The following is a 21,282-nucleotide window of genomic DNA, read 5'->3' on the forward strand; positions in this document are numbered from 1 at the left end:
GTTTACGAGAGTAGGGGTGTAGGCGGGCATATTTGGAAAAGGATGAGCGCGTGCGCTATGGGGATCACCGTAACATCGGGGTGTTAATATCGCATAATGGAGCTATTTGAATGCTATTTTGGCTTCAGGATGGCGAATTAAAAGGCCGTCATTCCATAGGAGGCAGCCGTCATTCCTCGTCATTCTGCATGTAAAATATGTGTAATTGTCTTAGCAAGAAGTATACCAAAAATATAGTTGATATGTGCAATAATTTCAGAAATATTAATATAAAAGTCATTTTCTCCCATTATAGTCAATTGGCATTCCTTATCTGCAGACAACACTGTCATTCCACTGTCATTCCTTTTAGTACATAAAATGGGGCGAGGGGGGGGGGGGCAAACCAACCCACTGCACTCTATAGTTGCTATCCCGGCATGATACTGACTGGATGGAGGTAGGAGGTGAAGCTGCTACAAGTGCAGACTCTGAAACCTAGCAGCGGCGCCAGCAGTGTGCGGCTGCCGCTGATTGTACAAACATAATCATTGCGCGTCCATCAGCCACACACTGGCTGCACATGAAGCGGCTTTGCCTCCTACCTCCGTTGTCTGTCCTTCATCATCCCTCCTTGCAGCAGCCACAGTGACTCCTATAGAGGGGCTGGCTGCCCATAGTTCCAGGGCTGCCATGAGGGAGTACTGTATCATGCTCAGGATCATTTCTATACTACCCTCCCCACTGTCAGACACTGTGCAGGGCAGCATGGAAGCTCCTGCACAACAGGAAGAGGCAGCGATGAGCAGTCCACAGAAGCCCCGCCCCTAGGGTTACCACCTTTTTGTTGAGAGATTCCCGGACAGTGGCCCGCCCCTTGACACACCCACAGCCCCGCCCCCACCACGCCCCCAGCTCCGCCCTTTGACCCGCCTAATGTTGATTTTTTTTTTTAACCTTTGCTTCAATTTCATTCTTGATTTTGCATACCATAATGCCAGTTACATGATACATCATACACAGTAATGCCCATTACACGTTATGCCACACACCGCGATGCCCATTACATGTTACGCCATACACTGCAATGCCCATTACATGATATGCCAGGACTAAAAACGTTCTTTTGTAAAGGAGGAACAATATAGACAGTGCGCGCCGTAGGCGCGCGCAAAAAATTTTCAACATAATACTGATTACACGTCACACACCCATTACATGGTATACAAAATGCCATAGTATACCACATGCCATAATGCCCATTACATGTTATGCCACACACCATGATGCCCATTATACATTATGCTTATTATTTGTTATGCCAGGACTAAAAAATAATTCTGAGATAGGGACAACACAGGCACAGTAATGCTGATTACACATCATACACCTATTACATAGTATACCACATGCCATAATGCCCATTACATGTTACGCTATACACTGCAATGCCCATTACATGATATGCCAGGACTGAAAAAGGTTTTCGTAAAGGAAGAAAAATAGACAGTGCGCGCCGCAGGCGCGCATCAAAAATTTTCAACATAATGCCGATTACATGTCACACACCCATTACATAGTATACAAAATGCCATAGTATACCACATGCCATAATGCCCATTACATGTTATGCCACACACTGTGATGCCCATTACACGTTATGCCCATTACTCGTTATGCCAGGACTGACATTTTTTTAAAGTAGGGATAACATAAACTGTGCGCAGCAAAAAAAATCACCATAATGCCGATTAAAGGTCGTATACCCATTACATTGTATACAGTATACCACATGTAATATTGCCCATTACACGTTATATCAAACATTGTACCGCCCATTACATGTTATAGCAAACACCGTGATGCCCATTAAACATATGCCACACACAGTTATGCCCATTAAACATATGCCACACACCATTATGCCCATTACACGCTATGCCACACACTCTATGTACCCCACTATTGCCAGGGAGGGGGCAGATGATAGGTACCCCAATACTGTCACATGATTCCCCCCCACCCCATCACCATTACCTTTTCGGATCAGCTCCTGCGTGACCTTGTTAAAGCCCTCCTGCTGGCAGTTGTGGAGTTGAAGCAACAGCTGCACTGGGAGTCTCCAGCCAGGTAGGGACGAGGGCAGCCTGGGTGCCCGTGGGTGGCTCCTCTCCATGGCTCACCCCAGGGTCCCTCACTCTAGAGACACATTGCAGCTTGCCTTGCAGTCCCCTGTGCTGGAAAGTCCCACCCGCGGACGGCCCTGCTCAGTCAGGATGCCCGGGCGTTATTTCAAAACAGGTTTCTGTGCAGAGTCAGGCGTTGACCGGACACTCTCTCCCCGCCACGCCGCGGGCCGCCCTCCCGCCACTAACTTCCTCCTCCCGGAGCAATCACCCCGCTCTCACCACAGACACGAGCGCGACCTCGGTCACACACCGTCACCTGGCTCCGGATCTCCGACGTCCTGTCACTCACTCCGCATCTCCGGCTGCTCCTCACCCGGCAAAACGAGATTTGTAAAAGCCGCGGACTGTCCTGCACATCACACACAGCGCTGCCGGTATCTAGCTGGCTTTCTCCGGCAGCGCTGCGCAGGATCTCCCTCAGGTCTTTAGTTCCCGGACATTGTATAGTCCGGGAACGCCACCCCTCCGGACTCCGGACACCCGGTCTAATTACCGGACTGTCCGGAGTAATCCCGGACGGGTGGTAACCCTACCCGCCCCCGCCCTAGTACATCCAGCAGCACTTATCCCATCCATGATCCAGCAAGTGTGTAGATTCCTCACCACCACAATCTGCAGTGCGCATGGATTTGGGACAGACAGGAGGAGATGGAGGGTGACTTCTGCTGCACAGATAAGGTAAGAGTGAGTCACTGTGCAGTGTCAGGCTGCTTCCACCCATCCCCCCAGTTAAGTAATCTTCTTCCAGGGCTTCATTCATGATTTATGAGGGGTCTTTTATCAGGCACAAAACAATACTGTAGTTTGTGTAGGGATCTCAGGCCCTGTGTTTTGCATTTCTCTACCCCCCTCAGTTTCACCCTGCATCTATCTTTTCCCTTCCTACTGCTCTGTGTCTCTCCGTCCCCATCCTACCACCCCGCGTCTCTCCATCCCCATCCTACCGCCCTGCGTATTTCCGTCCCCATCCTACCGCCCCGCGTCTCTCCGCCCCATCCTACCGCCCTGCGTCTCTCCGCCCCATCCTACCGCCCTGCGTCTCTCCGCCCCATCCTACCGACCACGTCTCTCCGCCCCATCCTACCGCCCTGCGTCTCTCCGCCCCATCCTACCGCCCTGCGTCTCTCCGCCCCATCCTACCACCCCACGTCTCTCCGTCCCATCCTACCACCCCGCGTCTCTCCATCCCCATCCTACCGCCCTGCGTCTCTCCGTCCCATCCTACCACCCCGCGTCTCTCCGTCCCATCCTACCACCCCGCGTCTCTCCATCCCCATCCCACCGCCCTGCGTCTTTCCGTCCCCATCCTACCGTCCTGCGTCTCTCCGCCCCATCCTACCGCCCTGCGTCTCTCCGCCCCATCCTACCGACCACGTCTCTCCGTCCGATCCTACCGCCCTGCGTCTCTCCGCCCTGCGTCTTTCCATCCCCATCCTACCATCCTGCGTCTCTCTGCCTTCACTTACACAGCACCTCCCCGCTACTGCGGGGGCTGCGGGGTTATTGTTATGCCACTGCCCCTAACCTCCCTGACATCAGCCTTTAACCCCTTGGGTGATATGCCCGGAAATTTTCCGCAGCGTGCTGTCCCAGAAAATTTCCGGGCATACCACTTTGCATTAGGGGCAAGCCAGTGGTTCCTCCAGCGTTGTCCATAAATTTTTTCAAGATGATTTTTGTTATAAATAAAATCAACTGTTTAATGCAGTAGTAATACTGCGCTGTATATACTGTACGTACCTAATGTGTTTTTAATGAAGTGGTTCCTACATGATCTTTGTACAGCTTTGACACCATACGTGATGTACCATTTATGGGTCCCGCCTAGTACATTTAACCTAAAATATATATATTTTTTGCGAGCCGGATGGCTCCCCGACAGTCGGGATTCCGACAGTCATTACTCCGACGTCGGAATCCCGACTGCTCCCTCGTGGGGGTCTACAACCCCCATAGAGGAAGAATAATATAGGCGGCGAGCGCAGCGAGTCCCCAAGGGGCTTCATTGCGCTCCCCACGCTGTGCAGTCGGGATTCCGACATCTGACTAATGACTGTCGGAATCCCGACTGTCGGGTTTTTATACCACACCCATATTATTTTATCCCAGTTACTGATACTTGGTAGCCGTGGGCCAGCAGCTTCTTCTCTAACTGTTCAGTCATGTATATGTAACGCAGAGTTGCCTACCCTCCCGGAATGGCTGGGAAGGTCCCGAAAATCGTGTCCCCCTCCCAGGCCCCTCGGACAGGTGGGCAACCCTCCTAGATACCGGCAGACCCCCGCATTTTCCCGGTGGCAGATTTTACATTTAAAATGGTCGGCGGAGGGGGTGGGGCTAAATATGGAAATCACCGTTATTTAGCCCTGCCCCTTCCTCAGAGACCCACAAATTGCAGGATTTGCATTACTGGGGGCAGGGACTAATGATCTCTCCATCAGCCCCGCCCCCAGAAGTGCTGCTGACAGTCTCCTCTCCAGGGTTCTCCCGGAGAGGAGACTGTAAAAGTCGGCAACCCTGATGTAACGTCAGATGCTTTGCCAGCAGGGAGGGTGACATGAATCTACGTTCTGTGATTGTCCCACGACAGACAGTGGCCAATGATGATCCGCGTATCCTACTACAGAAGGAATCGCGCACGGTGCTAGTTGTCTGATATATAAATATACGCCGATCATTTTCTGTATTTATATACCAGTAACCTGTATTATGCAGTTCTACATTTCTACATCAGGTCATTTGTGGCTCTCAGTTTGGATGTGGATCACAGTCTGCAGGAATTAGGTTGACATGCACAAGGTCGACATGGTGGTTGAATATCGGCCACAGAATCCCAATCGGCAGCAACAACACCGTCCTTGGAATCCTGACATCAGTGGAGATGCCAGCTCCGGAATCCCGACATATAAGTACAGTATGTGGGGAGTTGTAGGCCGAGGGGGTTAGTACAGGCCTGATTAAAGGTTCCAGGTGCCCTGCGCTAATACACATGTAGCTCACTTTGTAACGCTGCTAAACACACGTGTATGAGAGCTCAGGGACTCGCCAGTCATACGGCCCATGTGCATGTATCTATCATAAGTGTGTGCACCCCCTAATGAGCGGCACAACCCCGCAAGGGTCCACATATCGCTATCGCTATGGCCCCTACACATTGCCAGATCAGGGCAGCAATAGCCGTGCTTTATGGCAGCCTGATCCCATGGCATGCCTTGAGGAATATACACCTGGTATGGAAACAAGTTGGTGCGGAGGGATTACCAGAGCGCTGTTATGGGGTGTACACACGGTGCAATATACTTTCTATTCAGTCCCGAATAAATTGGGATCGGATCGAATGTTGCGAGTACACATTCGATTTAGACTGTAAAGTACAGATCTGTACTATATAGTCTTGCCGCACAGTCTATTTTTCTATTCGATTTCGATGCCACTGTGCCGTGTATTGGGGATCGAATGAAAATCTAATACATTAAATTTCTATTTGATTTGAAGCAAAATCGAATAGCAAAATAGACAAACAGCGCGCCCCCTGGGAAATGGAGCCTTCCTCACCGTCGCTCTTGCCGCCCCGAACGCCCCCTAGCACGCGTCCCAGTTGAGTGAACCCCCTGCCGCCGGTGCTCGCCAGCGGGGAGGGTCTGGCAAGCGCCAGCCAAGGATGGCAGAGGCTCCATCTGTAATCAAACCGTGTGCACGCCCTATTAGACTCTGAGCCTGGCGGGTAACCTGCCGGGTAACTATGAGCCCGCCGGGTAACCTGGGGGCACCTGATGTACTGTACATGTTACTGTTGTGATTACGTTACCTTTTTCTATAGTAGACTATACAACTAGTGAGAGTCCAATTCACTCCTGCACTTTATGTTTTTATTCTTCTGCACTTTATTAAATAGATTTCTCCATTTGTTTCATAGGAGTTGTTGCTGAATGGTGACGGTGTGATTCCCAATATTGGCCTCATCCGAATAGGGTGTAATCCTCTCTGTGGATGCGCAATTGTCAGCCATAAAACATAGCGCATGTCCTCTGGTAGGAGACTCCACCTGACCTGCTTGGGGTTGTACTTAGAATGATGCTGTTATACACTAGGGCAGTGGCTCCCGAACATCATGGCGCCCTAGATAATCACATGCTTTTTGCGTCACCCCGAGACCAAAGGTTTCCTATTGAGATATTTCTCAAAGAATATGAAGTAATTTGTGTTTATATGTCATTCTTAGGTTCTTCTGTCTGTCCACACATCTGGATTTTCCTATCACAATGACCATAAATAATTGAAGTTTTTCCTGGACCCCCAACCAAAGTCACCCCTGAAAGTGTCCTGAGGCCCCCCAGGGGGCCATGGCACACAGTTTGGGAACCACTGCACTAGGGAGTTTTGCTTCTCCTCTCTGGGAGCGTCTAAGTTCGGGGGAATGATATCGCTGAAGATTACATTTTGCAGAATTAAATTGCAGGACATTTTATCAAGCTAGTGCTGACAGATGCTTTGGTGTAATTGTTCCCATAGTGTGCCCAGGGCTGTGTACGCAGCTTTACCAAATGTTGGCCAGTAATGTGAGCATTGTATAGCGGGGCGGGGACAGGATAATCCGACACAGATTTTCAGGACCGTTTTACAGAGCCGCGGTGGCCAATTTGTGTATTCTGAAGGTTATCCAGATAAGGAACGGTCACTAGGTCGACGACATATATTGGGTCGGCCATTGAAGGTCAACAACCTCAAAAGGTTGACATGGGTCTAGGTCGACAGGGTCATTAGCTCGACACAAGAATTAGGTCAACATGGGGAAGGTCGACAGCTGACATGTGCCGACATGTGGATTTTCATGCCCTACCATCCACTAATAAAATAGTGTGCCAAGCGTAACGAGTTACCGTGCCCGAAGTATGGTGAGCACAGCCAGCCATGCGAGGGGACGCGATGCACCGATACGGTGTCCATGTCCACTGTGTCGACCTTTTGAAAACCCCATATCGACCTTTTGAGTTTTATTGTAGATCTAGACCAAGAATAGTAATAGAATATTAGGACAGAACAAGGGTGACATGTACATTAAATACGGGGTTTATAGGCAACTTGTAATCCCTGTGGACAGATTGCCAGACTCCAATGTCCAGAAAGCCGATCTGCTTCATTGTGCGGACACTGAGGTCTGTGGGAACCTGATACTAATCCTGACCACCCGACTAATTCATTCAGAGTATTGGTTCAAGTTTGGGTCACATCAAGAATCACAGTACTGTAATAGTACGTCTGCAAGTACCCCAACACCCCATATTCCATTTGTTATGGCATTGTGTATTCCTGGAATTAGAAATGTATTCACATCACAGGATGAGAGATCACGCTCTTAAGGCTGCATAATATATGTAATACAGGAGCAATAAATAAACCAGAGAAATAAGGGTGATGGGTACAATAGATAGAATTTATTATAAAAAGAAGTTGTACAAATATTGAGAGAGAATGTAAACTTCCAGCAGATGTTATTTCAATAATAAAAGATCTGTGAGTAGCGATGTCTTCTACCATCCTGGACAGGGGGCGTTCCATGCTGCAGTATGCAGGGGACAGAGGACCTTGGCTCCAGCACATTGGATCTGGCAGTACCGTCAGCTGCCCACAAACATCTATGGGACCAGGGCATGCGCAAATATATTGGTTTCTAGGGTCTGCATAACTCATTATTTTGTATACACTGAAGCCTATTTAGCAAGATGTCAATTTATTAATTGCTGCAGGAGATAATAAACTACAGATCCCAGGGTAAACTGGCACTTGTGGTTCTCTAGTTGTATTGATATAAATACACATGCAAAAGTGTTTTTTATTTTTCTAATAAAATGTTTATTTACTCAAGGCATACAGAAGTATACAGACACTGCCCGCTTGCCTCTGTGACATCACAAGTTGGAGAGAGACAGAAGTTGGCTGGTTGACACTAATGATAAAGTTGGTTAGGTATGTGGAGCAGCACAGAACATAAAAGTTGGATGGTTGGAGGAAAGTTAGGGCCCATACACACTAGGCGCTTTTGAGCTCAATGTTGCCACTTTTTCCATTTTGAGCTACTTTTAACTCAAAATCTCCTAGTGTGTATGGGCAGGCAATGAGCGGTGAGCGCTGATGTACCACAATCCTTCACCCTGTATAACAGGATGAGTGGGAGACTATGGAAAGTCATGTCAACTCCTCTTTCTGCCAGCACTGCTTGCTTGTTGCGTCCCATTACCCATAACCTCCTTTTCTCTATCTGCCACCCCCGCCTGCTTTCTGTGTCCCATTCCCCATTACCTCCTCTGCTCTCTCTGCCACCACCGCCTGCTTTCTGTGTCCCATTCCCCATTACCTCCTCTGCTCTCTCTGCCACCCCCGTCTGCTTTCTGTGTCCCATTCCCCATTACCTCCTCTGCTCTCTCTGCCACCACCGCCTGCTTTCTGTGTCCCATTCCCCATTACCTCCTCTGCTCTCTCTGCCACCACCGCCTGCTTTCTGAGTTCCATTTCCCTTCACCTACTGTCTCTGCTGCCACCGCCTGCTTTCTTCATCCCATTTGGTCACCTCCTCTCCTCTCTCTACTGCCATCACCTGCTTCCTACTTCCTATTCTCCTATCACTTCCTCTCCTCTCTCTCTGCTGACACCACCTGCTTTCTGCATTCAATTCCCCATAGCCTCCTCTTCACCCTCTGCTGCAAACAGCCTGCTTTCTGCATCCCATTGCCCAACACATCCTCTCCCCTCTATACTACTACTGCCTGCATTCTTTGTCCTATTCCCTGTCACCACCTCTCTCTGCTGCACCACCTGCTTTCTGCATTCCATTACCAGTCAGCTCCACTCCTCTCTCTGCTACTTCCACCTGCTTTCTGCGTTCCATTCCCCTCCTCTCCTCTATGCCACCACTGCCTGCTTTCTGCATCCCATTCCCCAACACTTCCTCTCCTCTCTCTGCTGCCACCACCTGCTTTCTGCATTCCATTCCGCAACACTTCCTCTCCTCTCTCTGCTGCCACCACTGCCTGCTCTCTGCATCCCATTCCCCAACGCTTCCTCTCCTCTCTCTGCTGCCACCACCTGCTTTCTGCATTCCATTCCTCTCCTCTCTCTGCTGCCACCACTGCCTGCTCTCTGCATCCCATTCCCCAACACTTCCTCTCCTCTCTCTGCTGCCACCACCTGCTTTCTGCATTCCATTCCTCTCCTCTCTCTGCTGCCACCACTGCCTGCTCTCTGCATCACATTCCCCAACACTTCCTCTCCTCTCTCTGCTGCCACCACCTGCTTTCTGCCTTCCCTATCCAGTCAGCTCCTCTCCTCTCTCTGCTACTGCCTGCATTCTGCATCCCATTCCCCTCTTCTCCTCTATGCCACCACTTCCTTCTTTATGCATACTATTCCCTGTCACCTATCCTCTCTCTGCTAACACACCTGCTTTCTGCATTCAATTCTCAGTCGCCACCCCTTCTTCCTCTGCTGCACCACCTGCTTTCTGCATCCCATTACCAGTCAGCTCCTCTCCTCTCTCTGCTACTTCCACCTGCTTTCTGCGTTCCATTCCCCTCCTCTCCTCTATGCCACCACTGCCTGCTTTCTGCATCCCATTCCCCAACACTTCCTCTCCTCTCTCTGCTGCCACCACCTGCTTTCTGCATTCCATTCCCCAACACTTCCTCTCCTCTCTCTGCTGCCACCACTGCCTGCTCTCTGCATCCCATTCCCCAACGCTTCCTCTCCTCTCTCTGCTGCCACCACCTGCTTTCTGCCTTCCCTTTCCAGTCAGCTCCTCTCCTCTCTCTGCTACTGCCTGCATTCTGCATCCCATTCCCCTCTTCTCCTCTTTGCCACCACTTCCTTCTTTATGCATACTATTCCCTGTCACCTATCCTCTCTCTGCTAACACACCTGCTTTCTGCATTCAATTCTCAGTTGCCACCCCTTCTTCCTCTGCTGCCACTGCCTGCTTTCTGCATCCCATTACCAGTCAGCTCCTCTCCTCTCTCTGCTACTTCCACCTGCTTTCTGCGTTCCATTCCCCTCCTCTCCTCTATGCCACCACTGCCTGCTTTCTGCATCCCATTCCCCAACACTTCCTCTCCTCTCTCTGCTGCCACCACCTGCTTTCTGCATTCCATTCCCCAACACTTCCTCTCCTCTCTCTGCTGCCACCACTGCCTGCTCTCTGCATCCCATTCCCCAACGCTTCCTCTCCTCTCTCTGCTGCCACCACCTGCTTTCTGCCTTCCCTTTCCAGTCAGCTCCTCTCCTCTCTCTGCTACTGCCTGCATTCTGCATCCCATTCCCCTCTTCTCCTCTATGCCACCACTTCCTTCTTTATGCATACTATTCCCTGTCACCTCTCCTCTCTCTGCTAACACACCTGCTTTCTGCGTTCAATTCTCAGTCGCCACCCCTTCTTCCTCTGCTGCCACTGCCTGCTTTCTGCATCCCATTACCAGTCAGCTCCTCTCCTCTCTCTGCTACTTCCACCTGCTTTCTGCATTCCATTCCCCTCCTCTCCTCTATGCCACCACTTCCTTCTTTATGCATACTATTCTCTGTCACCTATCCTCTCTCTGCTAACACACCTGCTTTCTGCATTCCATTCCCTAATACTTCCTCTCCTCTGTTAGTTTATTGTTACATAATACAACATCACAAATATAAAAAAAAAAAACCTACTGGCCTCCAACCGTCCCCACTAGCCAGACCATCACACGCCTTTATTGTGTTGGTGTATCATGAAAAAATAAACTGACACAAAAATATAAGACCTCCTGTCTTTGCTGCCACAGCCTGCTTCATCCCTTTCCCCAACACCTCCTCTCTTCTCTCTGCTGCCACTTCCTGCTCTCTACATCCCAGTCAGTCACCTACTCTCATCTCTCTGCCTGCTTTCTTCATCCCGTTGCTCGTCACATCCACTCCACTCTTTACTTCAAACCACCTGCTTCCTACTTCCTATTCCCCTTCACCTACTGTCTCTGCTGCCACTGCCTGTATTCTGTGTCTCATTCACGTCACCTCCTCTCCTCTCTCTATTGCCACCGCCTGCTTCCTACATCCTATTCCCCTTCACCTACTGTCTCTGCTGCCATTGCCTGTATTCTGTGTCCCATTCACTGTTGCCTCCTCTTTGCTGCCACCACCTGGTCCCTGTATCCCATTCACAGTCACATACTGTCTTTGCTGCCACCGCCTGCGTTCTTCATCCCATTCCATCACCTCCTCTTCCCTCTCTGCTGCCACTGCCTGCTTCCTGCATTCCATTCCCCATCACCTACTGTCTCTGCTGCCACTGCCTGCTTCCTGCATTCCATTCCCCATCACCTACTGTCTCTGCTGCCACCGCCTGCTTTCTTCATCCCTTTCCCCTCACCTCCTCTATCCTCTCACCCTCCACCGCCTGCTTTCTTTATGCCTTTCCACATCACCTATCCTATAAAAAAGTATACTAAAATAAAAGTAGTAAAATGTATGTTGATTTCTAGACTTGTATATTTAATGTTGTATATCTTCACTATAATTTCAATAAACTTTTATGATTAAAACAAATATTACATTGTAAATTCTCCATCACCTCCTGTCTCTGCTGCCACCTTTCTTCATCCCATTCCTATCCTCTTCTTTCTATGCTGCCACCGCCTGTAATTCTGCACCCCATTCCTCACCACCTTTGCTGCCACCGCCTGCTTCATCTCTTTCCCCATCACCACCTCTCTTCACTCTACTGCCACCGCCTGCATTTTTCATCCCATTCTGTCACCTCCTCTCATCTATTTACTGCCACCACCTGCTTCCTGCATCCCATTCCCCATTACCCCATGTCTCTGATGCCACCTCCTGCTTTCTTCATCCCTTTCCTGTCTCCTGCTTTCTTCCATTCCATTCCATCACCTCCTCTCCTCTCTCTGCTGCCACTGCCTGCTTCCTGTGTCCCATTCCCTGTCACCTATTGCCTCTGCTGCCACCACCTGCTTTCTGCATCCTATTCCATATGTCTTCCTCTATGCTTTCTGCTGCTGCCCCCTACTTTCTGCATCCAGTTTCCCATTACTTTCTCTCTCTGCCACCACTGCCCCTTTCTAGCCATGTTTTGTGTTTTTTTATTTTTTTTTTTTCATAATACAACATCACAAAAATATTGAAATGAATAAAAAAAAAACCTGGCCTCCATCCGTTCCCCCTCTAGCCAGACCATCACACGCCTTTATTGTGTTGTTGTATCATGAAAAAATAAACTGACACAAATATATTAAACCTGCTGCCACCGCCTGCTTCTTCCCTGTCCCCATCACCTCCTCTCTTCTCTCTGCTACCACGGCCTGTTCTCTATCTATCATCTACCTGTCTATCTATCTACTTACTATCTGTCTATCTATCTACCCACTATCTATCTACCCACTATCTATCTATCTATCTATCTACCCACTATCTATCTATCTATCTGCCCTAGTGAAAGTCACCAATGACCTGCTGTCAGCCAAATCCAAGGGTCACTTCTCCCTGCTTATCCTTTTGGACCTATCTGCTGCCTTTGACACTGTGGATCACCTTCTCCTCCTCCACACACTCCAAAACATTGGCCTCTCTGGCACAGTCTTCAACTGGTTTTCCTCTTACCTCTTCAACCGTTCCTTCTCAGTCTCTGCCTCTGGCTCCACCTCACCACCTTCTATCCTTCCTGTCGGGGTCCCTCAGGGTTCCGTCCTTGGCCCCCTTCTGTTCTCTCTGTACACCTCCTCTCTGGGTGCACTCATTAACTCCTTTGGCTTCCAATATCACCTCTATGCGGATGACACCCAAATCTACCTCTCCTCTCCTGATCTGTCCCCCACTGTTTTCTCTCAAGTTTCCAACTGCCTCTCTGCCATCTCCACCTGGATATCTGGATGATCTTTCCCCCAACCAGAGCTATGCCCCCTACTAATATCTCTATCACTGTTAACAACACCATCATCTCCCCCGTTCCCCAACTCTGCTTGACTCCTCCCTCTCCTTTGCACCCCACATCCAAGCCCTGGACCATTCTTGCCGGTTCCAGTTACGCAACATTGCTCGCATCAGGCCCTTTCTCTCACAGAGTGCAACTAAGCTGATCATCCACTCATTGGTCATCTCACGGCTTGACTTCTGTAATGCTCTCCTCATCGGCCTCGCTCAATCCCAACTGGCTCCTCTCCAATCTGTCCTCAATGCTGCAGCCAGGCTTATCTTCCTCTCCCGCCGCTCTAATTCTGCCACTCCCCTTCAACACAATCTGCACTGGCTTCCATTCCCCTAAAGAATCCTCTTCAAACACCTCACACTCACATACAGGGCCATCTCTAATTCCGTTGCTCCATATATCTCTAACCTCATCTCCATTCATACACCCTCCCGCCCTCTACGGTCAGCTGACGACTGTCGTCTCTCCTCCACCCTGATCACTGCTTCTCATGCTAGAGTACAGGACTTTCCCTGTGCTGCACCCCTTCAGTGGAACGCACTCCCTCGCTCTATTAGACTCTCCCCGACCTTGCAAAGCTTCAAACGGGCACTGAAAACTCACCTATTCATCAAAGCATACCCTTCCACTGCATAAACTAGCTGGTTCTTTGACCCCTTGCCTGTTTACATCCTGCTATCTAACCACCACCCACTCGCTTGCACCTCTTGTAATCTGTCTGTCTCCCCTTCCTACAAGATTGTAAGCTCCTCCGAGTAGGGCCCTCCTGTTGTCAAAGCCCACTTCTCTTCACATTTCACTCACCGCTCTCCTATACTCCAACACTCAGTGACCATCTTTGTCCGCATACTCCTCTCCATCATTGGCATCAAGCCTCTAGTTGTAGGTTGATTGAGTCCTCACTACTTACATTTAAGCTGTAATGTGTATTGATCTGTGGCGCTCTTTATTTGTACTGTATTTTTAAGAAAAAAAACCTGGCCTCCATCCGTTCCCCCTCTAGCCAGACCATCACACGCCTTTATTGTGTTGTTGTATCATGAAAAAATAAACTGACACAAAAATATTAAACCTGCTGCCACCGCCTGCTTCATCCCTGTCCCCATCACCTCCTCTCTTCACTCTGCTGCTACAGCCTGTTCTCTACATCCCATTTAGTCACCTACTCTCCTCTTTACTGCCACTGCCTGCTTCCTGCGTCCCACTCCCCTTCACCTACTGTCTGTTGCCACTGCCTGCTTTCTTCATCCCATTCTGTCAGCTCCTCTCTCTACTGCCACCACCTGTTTCCTACATCCTATTCCCCTTCACCTACTGTCTCTGCTGCCACCATTTGTTTTCTGTGTCCCATTCACCGTCACCTCCACTCTTTGCTGCCACCATCTGCTTCCTGTGTCCCATCCCCTGCCACCTACTGTCCCTGCTGCCACCGCCTGCTTTCTTTGTCCCATTCAGTCACCTCCTCTCCTCTCTCTACTGCTGTCACCTGCTTCCTGCATCCCATTTCCCGTAACCTACTGTCTCTGCTGCCACCGCGTGCTTTCTTCATCCCTTTCCACATCACGTCCTCTCTTCTGCCACCGCCTACTTTCTGCATCCAGTTTCCCATCACTTTTCTCTGCACCAATGCCAATTTCTAGCCATGTTTTGGGTTACTTTATTTTTTCATAATACAACATCATAAAAATATTAAAATGTAAAGAAAAAAAAAAAACCTGTCCTCCATCTGTCCTCACTAGCCAGACCATCACTCGCCTTTATTGTGTTGTTGTATCATGAAAAAATAAACTGACACAAAAATATTAGACCTCCTGTCTTTGCTGCCACAGCCTGCTTCATCCCTTTACCCATCACTTCCTCTCTTCTCTCTGCTGCCACTTCCTGCTCTCTACATCCCAGTCAGTCACCCTCTCTCATCTCTCTGCCTGCTTTCTTCATCCCGTTGCTCGTCACATCCACTCCACGCTTTACTTCAAACCACCTGCTTCCTACTTCCTATTCCCCTTCACCTACTGTCTCTGCTGCCACTGCCTGTATTCTGTGTCTCATTCACATCACCTCTTCTCCTCTCTCTATTGCCACCGCCTGCTTCCTACATCCTATTCCCCTTCACCTACTGTCTCTGCTGCCATTGCCTGTATTCTGTGTCCCATTCACTGTTGCCTCCTCTTTGCTGCCACCACCTGGTCCCTGTATCCCATTCACAGTCACATACTGTCTTTGCTACCACCGCCTGCGTTCTTCATCCCATTCCATCACCTCCTCTTCCCTCTCTGCTGCCACTGCCTGCTTCCTGCATTCCATTCCCCATCACCTACTGTCTCTGCTGCCACCGCCTGCTTCCTGCATTCCATTCCCCATCACCTACTGTCTCTGCTGCCACCGCCTGCTTCCTGCATTCCATTCCCCATCACCTACTGTCTCTGCTGCCACCGCCTGCTTTCTTCCTCCCATTCAGTCACCTCCTCTCCTCTCTCTACTGCCACTGCCTGCTTCCTGCATTCCATTCCCCATCACCTACTGTCTCTGCTGCCACCGCCTGCTTTCTTCCTCCCATTCAGTCACCTCATCTCCTCTCTCTACTGCCACTGCCTGCTTCCTGCATCTAATTCCCCAGCACCTACTGTCTCTGCTGCCACCGCCTGCTTTCTTCCTCCCTTTCCCCTCACCTCCTCTATCCTCTCACCCTCCACCGCCTGCTTTCTTTATGCCTTTCCACATCACCTATCCTATAAAAAAGTATACTAAAATAAAAGTAGTAAAATGTATGTTGATTTCTAGACTTGTATATTTAATTTTGTATATCTTCACTATAATTTCAATAAACTTTTATGATTAAAACAAATATTACATTGTAAATTCTCCATCACCTCCTGCCTCTGCTGCCACCTTTCTTCATCCCATTCCTATCCTCTTCTTTCTATGCTGCCACCGCCTGTAATTCTGCACCCCATTCCTCACCACCTTTGCGGCCACCGCCTGCTTCATCTCTTTCCCCATCACCACCTCTCTTCACTCTACTGCCACCGCCTGCATTTTTCATCCCATTCTGTCACCTCCTCTCCTCTATTTACTGCCACCGCCTGCTTCCTGCATCCCATTCCCCATCACCTCATGTCTCTGATGCCACCTCCTGCTTTCTTCATCCCTTTCCTCTTCTTTCCTTTCTATCCTGCCACCGCCTATATTCTGCATCTTATTCCCCATCCCCTCGTCTCTTTTGCTGCCACCTCCTGCTTTTTTCATCCCTTTCCATCACCTCCTCTCCTTTATTTTCCGCCACTGCCTGCATTCTGCCTCCGTCTGCATCCTTTTCCCATAATGCTCCTACCAGCGTCACCATCAAATACAAAGGTCTTATACTACTTGACCCGTGTGTAGCCTTTGCCACTGTAGATGACACTCATTCAAATGCTGCCACTGCCTGTACTCTGCGTGCCATTCCCTGTCACCTAGTGTCTCTGCTGCCACCGCCTGCTTTCTTCATTCCATTCCATCACCTCCTCTCCTCTCTCTGCTGCCACTGCCTGCTTCCTGTGTCCCATTCCCTGTTACCTGCTGTCTCTGCTGCCACCACCTGCTTTCTGCATCCTATTCCCTATGTCTTCCTCTATGCTTTCTGCTGCTGCCCCCTACTTTCTGCATCCAGTTTCCCATTACCTTCTCTCTCTGCCACCACTGCCCCTTTCTAGCCATGTTTTGTGGGGTTTTTTTTTTTTTTCATAATACAACATCACAAAAATATTGAAATTAATTTAAAAAAAACCTGGCCTCCATCCGTTCCCCCTCTAGCCAGACCATCACACGCCTTTATTGTGTTGTTGTATCATGAAAAAATAAACTGACACAAATATATTAAACCTGCTGCCACCGCCTGCTTCTTCCCTGTCCCCATCACCTCCTCTCTTCTCTCTGCTACCACGGCCTGTTCTCTATCTATCATCTACCTGTCTATCTATCTACTTACTATCTGTCTATCTATCTACCCACTATCTATCTATCTATCTATCTATCTATCTATCTATCTATCTATCTATCTATCTATCTGCCCTAGTGAAAGTCACCAATGACCTGCTGTCAGCCAAATCCAAGGGTCACTTCTCCCTGCTTATCCTTTTGGACCTATCTGCTGCCTTTGACACTGTGGATCACCTTCTCCTCCTCCACACACTCCAAAACATTGGCCTCTCTGGCACAGTCTTCAACTGGTTTTCCTCTTACCTCTTCAACCGTTCCTTCTCAGTCTCTGCCTCTGGCTCCACCTCACCACCTTCCATCCTTCCTGTCGGGGTCCCTCAGGGTTCCGTCCTTGGCCCCCTTCTGTTCTCTCTGTACACCTCCTCTCTGGGTGCACTCATTAACTCCTTTGGCTTCCAATATCACCTCTATGCGGATGACACCCAAATCTACCTCTCCTCTCCTGATCTGTCCCCCACTGTTTTCTCTCAAGTTTCCAACTGCCTCTCTGCCATCTCCACCTGGATGTCTGGATGATCTTTCCCCCAACCAGAGCTATGCCCCCTACTAATATCTCTATCACTGTTAACAACACCATCATCTCCCCCGTTCCCCAACTCTGCTTGACTCCTCCCTCTCCTTTGCACCCCATATCCAAGCCCTGGCTCATTCTTGCCGGTTCCAGTTACGCAACATTGCTTGCATCAGGCCCTTTCTCTCACAGAGTGCAACTAAGCTGATCATCCACTCATTGGTCATCTCACGGCTTGACTTCTGTAATGCTCTCCTCATCGGCCTCGCTCAGTCCCAACTGGCTCCTCTCCAATCTGTCCTCAATGCTGCAGCCAGGCTTATCTTCCTCTCCCGCCGCTCTAATTCTGCCACTCCACTTCAACACAATCTGCACTGGCTTCCATTCCCCTAAAGAATCCTCTTCAAACACCTCACACTCACATACAGGGCCATCTCTAATTCCGTTGCTCCATATATCTCTAACCTCATCTCCATTCATACACCCTCCCGCCCTCTACGGTCGGCTGATGACTGTCGTCTCTCCTCCACCCTGATCACTGCTTCCCATGCTAGAGTACAGGACTTTGCCTGTGCTGCACCCCTTCAGTGGAATGCACTCCCTCGCTCTATTAGACTCTCCCCGACCTTGCAAAGCTTCAAACGGGCACTGAAAACTCACCTATTCATCAAAGCATACCCTTCCACTGCATAAACTAGCTGGTTCTTTGACCCCTTGCCTGTTTACATCCTGCTATCTAACCACCACCCCCTCGCTTGCACCTCTTGTAATCTGTCTGTCTCCCCTTCCTACTAGATTGTAAGCTCCTCCGAGTAGGGCCCTCCTGTTGTCAAAGCCCACTTCTCTTCACATTTCACTCACCGCTCTCCTATACTCCAACACTCAGAGACCATCTTCGTCTGCATACTCATCTCCATCATTGGCCTCAAGCCTCTAGTTGTATGTTGATTGAGTCCTCACTACTTACATTTAAGCTGTAATGTGTATTGATCTGTGGCGCTCTTTATTTGTACTGTATTTTTGTTATTTATTCAAATTGCTCTTACCAGCATCACCATCAAATACTTGTAGTCTTATACTACTTGACCTGTGTGTAGCCTTTGCCAGAGTAGATTACACTCATTCAATTGCTGCCACTGCCTATAGTCTGCATACCATTCCCCGTCACCTAGTGTCTCTGCTGCCACTGCCTATAGCCTGCTTTCTTCATGCCATTCCATCACCTCCTCTCCTCTCTCTGCTGTCACTGTCTGCTTTCTGTGTCCCATTCCCTGTCACCTGCTGTCTCTGCTGCCACCACCTGCTTTCTGCATCCTATTCCATATGTCTTCCTCTATGCTTTCTGCTGCGCCCTACTTTCTGCATCCAGTTTCCCATTACCTTCTCTCTCTGCCACTTCTGCCCCTTTCTAGCCATGTTTTGTGTTGTTTTTTTCTTTCTAAATACAACATCACAAAAATATTGAAATTAAGAAAAAAAACCTGGCCTCCATCCGTTCCCCCTCTAGCCAGACCATCACTCGCCTTTATTGTGTTGTTGTATCATGAAAAAATAAACTGACACAAAAATATTAAACCTGCTGCCACCGCCTTCTTCATCCCTGTCCCCATCACCTCCTCTCTTCTCTCTGCTGCTACAGCCTGCTCTCTACATCCCATTTAGTCACCTACTCTCCTCTTTACTGCCACTGCCTGCTTCCTGCGTCCCACTCCCCTTCACCTACTGTCTGTTGCCACCTCCTGCTTTCTTCATCCCATTCTGTCAGCTTCTCTCTCTACTGCCACCACCTGTTTCGTACATCCTATTCCCCTTCACCTACTGTCTCTGCTGCCACCGTTTGTTTTCTGTGTCCCATTCACCGTCACCTCCACTCTTTGCTGCCACCATCTGCTTCCTGTGTCCCATCCCCTGCCACCTACTGTCTCTGCTGCCACCGCCTGCTTTCTTTGTCCCATTCATTCACCTCCTCTCCTCTCTCTACTGCTGTCACCTGCTTCCTGCATCCCATTTCCCGTAACCTACTGTCTCTGCTACCACCGCCTGCTTTCTTCATCCCTTTCCACATCACGTCCTCTCTTCTCTCAACCTCTACCGCCTGCTTTCTTTATTGCATTTCCCTATCTATCTATCTATCTACCCACTGTCTATCTATCATCTACCTGTCTATCTATGTACTCACTATCTGTCTATCTATCTATCTATCTATCTATCTACCCACTATCTATCTATTCATCCACTATCTATCTATTTACCCACTAGATATCTATCTATCTATTTATTTATCTATTAATCCACTATCTATTTATCCACTCTCTATCTCACTATATATCTCACTCTAATATATATATGTCTTCACTATAATTTCTTATAACTTTTTTGCTTAAATTTTCTTTTGCTGCCACCGCCTGCTTCATCTCTTCCGTCACCCCCTCTCTTCTCTCAACCTCCACCGACTGCTTTCTTTATCACATTCCCCTATCTATCTATCTATCTATCTATCTATCTATCTATCTATCTATCTATCTATTCATCCATCCACTATCTATTTATCCACTCTCTATCTCAGTATATATCTCACTCTACTATATCTTTTCACTATAATTTCTTATAACTTATATGCTTAAAAAAATTTCATATAAATTTACATTTTTTCCTGACAACGCCTGCTTCATCTCTTCCATCACCTCCTCATCTCTCTACTGCCACGCCTGTATTTTTCATCCCATTCTGTCACCTCCTCTATGTACTGCCACCGCCTGCTTCCTGCATCTAATTCCCCATCCTCGCCTCTCCTTTCTATGCTGCCACCGCCTATATTCTGCGTCTAATTCCGTCGCCTCCTCTCTTTTGCTGGAACGTCCTGCTTTCTTCATCCTATTCCTCTCCTTTCTTTGCCACCACCACCTGCTTTCTGCCTCCTTCTGCATCCTATTCCCAAACTGCTCTTACCAGCGTCACCATCAAATACAAAGGTCTTATACTACTTGACCTGTGTGTAGCCTTTGCCACTGTAGATGACACTCATTCAAATGCTGCCACTGCCTGTTTTCTGCGTACCATTCCCCGTCACCTAGTGTCTCTGCTGCCACCGGCTGCTTTCTTCGTTCCATTCCATCACCTCCTCTCTCTGCTTGTGATTTCTAGACTTGTATATTTAATTTTGTATATATATTTACTATAATTTCAATAAACTTTTATGATTTTATGATTAAAACAAATATTACATTGTAAATTCTCCATCACCTCCTGTCTCTGCTGCCACCTTTCTTCATCCCATTCCTATCCTCTTCTTTCTATGCTGCCACCGCCTGTAATTCTGCATCCCATTCCTCACCAACTTTGCTGCCACCGCCTGCTTCATCTCTTTCCCCATCACCACCTCTCTTCACTCTACTGCCACCGCCTGCATTTTTCATCCCATTCTGTCACCTCCTCTCCTCTATTTACTGCCACCACCTGCTTCCTGCATCCCATTCCCCATCACCTCATGTCTCTGATGCCACCTCCTGCTTTCTTCATCCCTTTCCTCTTCTTTCCTTTCTATCCTGCCACCGCCTATATTCTGCATCTTATTCCCCATCCCCTCGTCTCTTTTGCTGCCACCTCCTGCTTTTTTCATCCCTTTCCATCACCTCCTCTCCTTTATTTTCCGCCATGCTTTCTGCTGCTGC

General features: G+C 48.8%; 1 protein-coding gene across 3 annotated transcripts in view; it reads left to right on the forward strand.

The window, feature by feature from the left end:
* Positions 1-375: 375 nt before the first annotated feature.
* The window catches only part of LOC146056229 (uncharacterized), a 92,662-nt gene continuing 71,755 nt past the window's right edge, over positions 376-21,282 (forward strand). Inside the window, exons 1-3 of one of the 3 annotated variants that reach the window (XM_083168360.1) lie at positions 376-5,082; positions 6,085-6,199; positions 8,035-8,135. The gene's annotated coding sequence lies outside the window, so the exon portion shown is untranslated. Of the gene's footprint in view, positions 6,200-8,034; positions 8,136-21,282 lie in introns of all 3 variants that reach the window. The other 2 variants (XM_083168361.1, XM_083168362.1) reach the window with 2 other exon arrangements.

Source organism: Crinia signifera, unplaced genomic scaffold, assembly GCF_055691185.1.
Source record: "Crinia signifera unplaced genomic scaffold, ASM5569118v1 HAP2_SCAFFOLD_76, whole genome shotgun sequence".
NCBI lineage: Eukaryota > Metazoa > Chordata > Amphibia > Anura > Myobatrachidae > Crinia > Crinia signifera.